The 6,170-nt window shown below is 39.3% G+C and overlaps 1 long non-coding RNA gene across 1 annotated transcript; it reads right to left on the reverse strand.

The window, feature by feature from the left end:
• Nucleotides 1–2,005: 2,005 nt before the first annotated feature.
• Nucleotides 2,006–2,849, reverse strand: LOC119007640. The gene is made up of 3 exons (XR_005071185.1): nt 2,702–2,849; nt 2,496–2,621; nt 2,006–2,144 (listed from the first exon to the last, which is right to left on the reverse strand). It is a non-coding gene; the product is annotated as an uncharacterized LOC119007640 (long non-coding RNA).
• Nucleotides 2,850–6,170: the final 3,321 nt, after the last annotated feature.

The raw sequence follows: 6,170 nt of genomic DNA on the forward strand, positions 1-6,170 counted from the left end.
CTTTCAGTATATATGTTAGTCCTTCACCTTATAACAAAATGTAAATAATAATAATAATAATAATAATAATAATAATAATAATAATAATAATAATAATAATAATAATAATAATAATAAAATCACTAGTAGTTTGCTGGTGTCTCAGAAGCCGACTACCTAACATTACATTTCTAAGGCTAATTTCTTTATGACAATCTCACTTCCTCTCTCTTGAAGAGTTGTCCCATTTCATAGGGGGAGATTTCAACTAGCAACTCTTGTGACTCTGTTGTGATGGGCAAGGTAGCACATGAAAAACGAGGAGTAGGGGTAAGGTTGGGGAAAGATGCACTCAGAATAACAAAATCAACAGGATTGACTTGCTGCAGACGAGTCAGGAAATAGTAGTGTTGTAAACATAAACTGCAGGAGCTGGCATGCGCAGTGGGCTAACAGCAGCAGTCCACAAATGTGTTAATTAAAGAGTATTTTATCAGACACTTGCCGCTGTTGTCCTACTGCCATCACTCCTGCAAGTCATGGAGCCAGACGTCCTTTCTTCTCTGCTGCCACTGTTTTTTTTTTGTTTTTTTCTTCTTTGAGCAGCTCAAAGAAGAAAAAAAAAACTTAAAAAAACTTCTGTAGAAACCAACTCTGCCATTTAAACATGAACTTAAGCCCCAGCCTCAGGCCTGGAAGCTATTCTTAGCCCAAGTGTTATTTTTGCATCCGTGTCATGCGGGCCTCACGCTCATTTCTATTGTGCTGAGACAAAATGAAGACCACCAGCTTCACTGTAGAGAAATGTTCATGAGGGGAAGAGACTCGTTCGAGAGGTTTTGAACATGTTTGCGGTAGAAAACAGTCAACATGTAGGAGAAGAACAGTACACGGCCGCTCACTTTCACCACTCTCTCACTGCTGAAAATGCACAGCAAGCTCTGAATAACATCTATGATCTTACAGAAATTATTCATAAAATAAAAAAAAAAAAAAGAATCATCCCTCATTTGTAATTTCACAGACATCTCCTGAACTTTCAAGGAGATTTCTGCCCAGAGACACTGTTAATTTCTGTCCCCGATGCAGTACATGCTTCAGTACAAAGTACAGTGTAAGATATCAGTGCCCATCTCCAGAGGGCCATTGTCCTTAATTAGAAGTGTGGTTATCGCCTTGGTTCTGCCCTTCATCATTACTGGCTCCTCTGCTTCTCATGGAGGCTGCGGGTCACTTTCAGTTCACTCTGCTCAGCTGAAGGTGCCGAAAAACTCTTTAAGTGCACCTGCAGATTTGTTGGTGGCAGGAAAACCCCAGGTAGCTAATAACATGTGTTAGCAAACTGCTGTGTGGCTGCAGAGATGTGATGGCAAAGAAAGCAGTGTATTATCTTGGGCAGGCAGACAAATATGGGAGCACTCCCTGTTCATCGTCATGAAAACATCCTGTAGAGTTCAGCTCAGTATTAGGACTGATATTTCTATATTGTTTAAATAAATATGTTCAAGACATTTTTCTTCAAAACTTGGGGATCTACACAAAAAAGAAAAAATAGTTCCTGGGGTGCTGTTTAGCTCAGTTGGTAGAGCAGCGTCCCATGTACACAGGCTTTGTCCTCACTGCAGCGGTCCTGGGTTCAACTCCCAGCCCTGGGCCCTTTGCTGTGTGTCACTCCCCCTCATCCTGTTTCCTGTCAGAATCTTCAGCTATCCTGTCAATAAAGCCAAAAGACCAAACAAAGGAAATAATGCCTACATTTAAAATCATTGTTTTTGCTTCATTTCATATCCAAAGGAAAGAGCCAACACAGTTAAACCCACACAGTTATTCTGGCTGATGAAACCTCAGCTCAGGTTGAAGTTGTTGCTGTACTGGGTGGTATGAGTTTCCCAGACTACACACCATGACTAAAGGCTTACTCACACCAACATGCATATCAGTACAGTTATCAAGTCACTTTAATTTAAAAAAAACAACTTGGTTTTGGGGTTGTGAAAAAGTTTCTTCACAAAAATGTCCAGAAAATGTCCCAATGTCTCATTAAAAACAATCCAGTGGTTTCACGCTTCAAATGTTGAAGTACAGTCTTTTGGTTCATCACTTAACTCTCATTTGTGCTGTATTTTCAAGGGGAAGTCAGACAGGTGCTGTCAGTTCAAGTTGATCTGAAATGTCGAGTGCACAGGTGCATAAGTTACACACAGCTTTCTTAGAACCTGCTGAAGTAAGGTTTTTTTTCTTCAGGCACAGCATATTTTATAAATTAAAGCACACTGTCAGAAATCAGTTTAAGTATAGATCTAAAACTTTTTGATAAATAAGTCATAGGATCTATGTGAATCCCTAAAACCTGTAAATGTGAAGAGTGACAGCTGGGCCTGTCCTCTGAGGTCTGAAACCAGAGCAGGTGTCTGATCACCTGTGTGTGTAAACTATGGATATGAGCTTCACATCTATTTCTCACTTTACTCTGTCTTGTTAATGTGTATTTTTATACAGTATGTTTGTTTACATACCAGAAACTCTGTCACAGATTTGGCCTCTTTTAGAGTACACCACTTTGACAGTTTTCCCTCCAGAATCAATACTGCCTGAAACTCGAACACTTCTCCCCGGAGACAAAATGTGTATAAGCTGTTTACCTGAAATCAGAACAGAAATGTGTGAATGTCACTCAGCAGAGAGCTGTGAGACATTATACACTGCCTGAGTTCATAGGAACCTGCTGCACTGAGCTGTATGGGCTGTACTGTAGATGTTCAGTAGGACCGCCTAAATTCTGGGGGTCAGGGAGCGGCCGGGCGTCTCAGCCAATCATTGCTCTCAGTTTAGCAGCATTCTGCAGTCCGTGATGAAGCCATTAAAGATGCCTGGCTGGGGCCAGATGGTCTGTCATTGAGAAAGAGAGAGAGAAAGAAGGAGGGAGAAGTCAACTGGGGAGAAGGAAAAATAGAAAAGGGGAGAGAGAAGGTCAAGATAGAAGAGAAGAGAGAAAGAAAAGAGTGAATTAAAGGAGTGAATTAAAGGAGAGGCAAATAGGTTCATCATTGAGGAGGGGCAAGACGATGTCTTAAAGGGACAGAGGACAAAACAAGGGAGAAAAGGATGAAGGAGAAATCAGAGATAAAACAGAGCAACAGCTGAGAAAGGAAGGAGAGGGGACATAAGAGGAGGAAAGAATGAAGATATGAAAAAGAAAAGGAACAGGATGAGAAAAAAGAGGAGCAAAAGAAAGAACTGGGCATGCACTGTACAACTTTAAATGTTAATTCCAACTCATACTGTACGAGAAAATCATCTGCGATGTGAAGCCAAAGCTCACGATTAATGTGCGCACACTGATCATCCAGCCATGACCTGAGGGCTTCCACTGTACAGGGAACAAGACCATCAGCCCCGTGGACCATCCTGGCTATTGATAACTGTCAATAAAGATTAGTTTGAAAGCTCTGCAGCTGGTATTAGCAACAATGCTAACACTGTGCTGCCAAGAGGTGGCATCATCAACGAGGCACGAATGTTGTTGCTACAGCTCGACCAACCTGGCCTCCATATTTTCTGTCCATCGTCATCTTGCCATGGCATTTTCAGAGGCTCTGTGTGCTACTTTCTGCAGGTGCAGTGTGAGAAAAAAGGCACCGACGTTAGGGAATGGACTCGTGGGTCTAATTCAACTGTGTGAGAGCCTGCGTCAGAAAGCCAAAATTTCTGACATGTCAGAAAATCAACCAAGAGCAGGTGATCCTTGCTCCTCTCTTTGCACGCCAAGCAATACCTGAAATTAGGCAAGGCTGAAACTTGGCCGACTCTACAGGGAGTCCTGCAGCCACACACTGTGTCAAAAACATACAGAGTATATTTTTACAGGAGAGAGGCAACTTTACTGTGATTATAGTCTGGAATACAATAAAAGTACCTTAAAATAACAACATATGACATATGGCGTACAGTATGTTTTGCAAATGTGCCAATGTACAAAATATCATGAGACACCATGATTGTTTACTTAAAGTCTGGCCCTGGCTGTAGTTTCATTCTGTTCATGTTTTGTTTTGTTTTGTATTCCTCCTCTCTGCGTCCTTATGTTGTTTCTGTGCTTTGCGTGACTTGGCTGCACAACACAGTTTCCCACTGGAATTAATAAAAGGGGTCCATTTTATTCAGGACTTTTTTTTTTTAGCCTTTACTCCACAGCTGACTGTAGAGACAGACTGGAGATGTTTTGAGAAAGCAAGGAGGAGAGCAAGCAAGACAAAACAAAGAGGATGTTGTAGCCATTAGGCCACAGGGCCTGCCACTGTCCACCAGAAGGAAGATAATCACCTAGTATAGACCAAATAAATAAATCTAGATTTATACATAATGAGTGAGATTAAAATCAGTATTCTGTATCCTGGTGCATACAGTACACAAAGTATTGAACAGTATTGATGTAATGATGTCCCCTTCCATTATATTCAGTACAGTTCAGTTCTATACAATATATAGAAAAAGATTTATAAAAGAAAAGAGTTCAGAATATATTTAGTAGGGGTGGGAAAAATAATCGATTCTTAGATGAACCACGATGTGGACGTGGATGATTCTGAATCAACTCACAAAAGTCAAAAATCTGTTTTTTTGATTGACAACATAACGTAAGAGGCGGAACTAGTAATTGCGGAAGTGCACCCCCTGCTTTAAAAGCAAGTGCATGGAAGCATTTTGGCTTCTATGAAGTTCTATGAAGGGTAAAAGGACCTGTACAAGAGCCACAACATATGCAAGTCGTGTTGAACTAAACTAATATATTACGGAAATACGACAAACATGAGAAACCACATGACACGTTTCCTTCCAGAGGACGAAGAAAGTTGGTTGTAGCTGTTTATAACCAGAGGACCATCGAGAAAGTGAGATCAAATTTTCCACCTGACTCGGAAGGGGCGAAGCGAAATACAAACTCTGTTGCAACCTTTATTGCCAAGGACTTGCGTCGGTATTCGGTCGCGCTATGCTGTGCACTGCTTTAGCATTTCAATACATTGTGCAAAAAGTTTTTGCAGTGTGTTGAAATGCAAGCGGCATAAAGTAGCATAGCATTAGGATATGCTGCTTATTACCCATAACAAGAGGAGTTTGTGATAAGAGAAGTCTTGTTCTTATCTTTGACTGAGAGCAGCTTTTTCTTTAAAAACACATAAAGAAGAAAAATTAATCTGTTTATTTTTTTTTTATTTTCAATGAACAAAAGTAGCCATGTTTTAGTATGAGAGCTGATACATGTTTCACTCTCAGGGATATGCTCACTGCCTATAACAGGAGGATTGTGTGTTCATAAAGAGTCATAACTATTTGTGACAAGCCTTTTCTTTAATAAAATATTAGAGAAGGTAATTAATCTGATGATTTTTTTTCTTATTACATTAAAACATTAGATACAGAACACAAGGACACAAAAAGCCAAACAGACATCTTTCACAAGTGACATACAAAATAAAAAGGTCAAACAGACCCAATTCATCATCTTCAATCTTTTAACCAAGGCTTTTTTGTGTAGTGTAATCCATTTTCTGTCATAATCCTTGATCTTTTGCTGTCTATTTGCAATAATACCCTCTAACTTAAAATAATGTTTCAAAAAGGAGAGAACGTTAAACAATGTCAAAAATTACTTTCCTTTGTTGATTTTTTTTAAATGATCATCACAAAAGTAGGAAGTGATTAGCAAACTCTGAGAAGCAAACTCAGATCTGATTATTATTATTATTTTTTTAAATCATGCATGGAAACGTACAAAAAAAAAATATGAAGCATCGAGATGCATCGATTATCAGTTTAGAATTGAATCAATGACCTCTGAATCGGAATCAAATCGAATCATGAGTGGTCAACAGATTCCCACCCCTAATATTTAGTATGTCACAAAATTGTCGGTAAACACAAAATTAAAGTGAAGAAACAGAAAAGCTTTGGGCTTTTTAGAATATAAGTGGATTTAATTTTTAAATGCACAGTCTGTAATTTCTACTGCGACGTGAGCAGCATGGGATCAGCAATTTCATGATAAAATGTGCCCTGATAACAATGATACATTTATGACATTTATTCTCAATATATATTTATTTTTCTTTTAGTTTGTTTTCCTCTACCTAGTAAACGCTTCACCAACAGCCAATCACACGGCAAAAACAAATACATGTGGTGGATGC

Source organism: Acanthopagrus latus, chromosome 18 (assembly GCF_904848185.1).
Source record: "Acanthopagrus latus isolate v.2019 chromosome 18, fAcaLat1.1, whole genome shotgun sequence".
In the NCBI taxonomy this organism is placed as follows: domain Eukaryota; kingdom Metazoa; phylum Chordata; class Actinopteri; order Spariformes; family Sparidae; genus Acanthopagrus; species Acanthopagrus latus.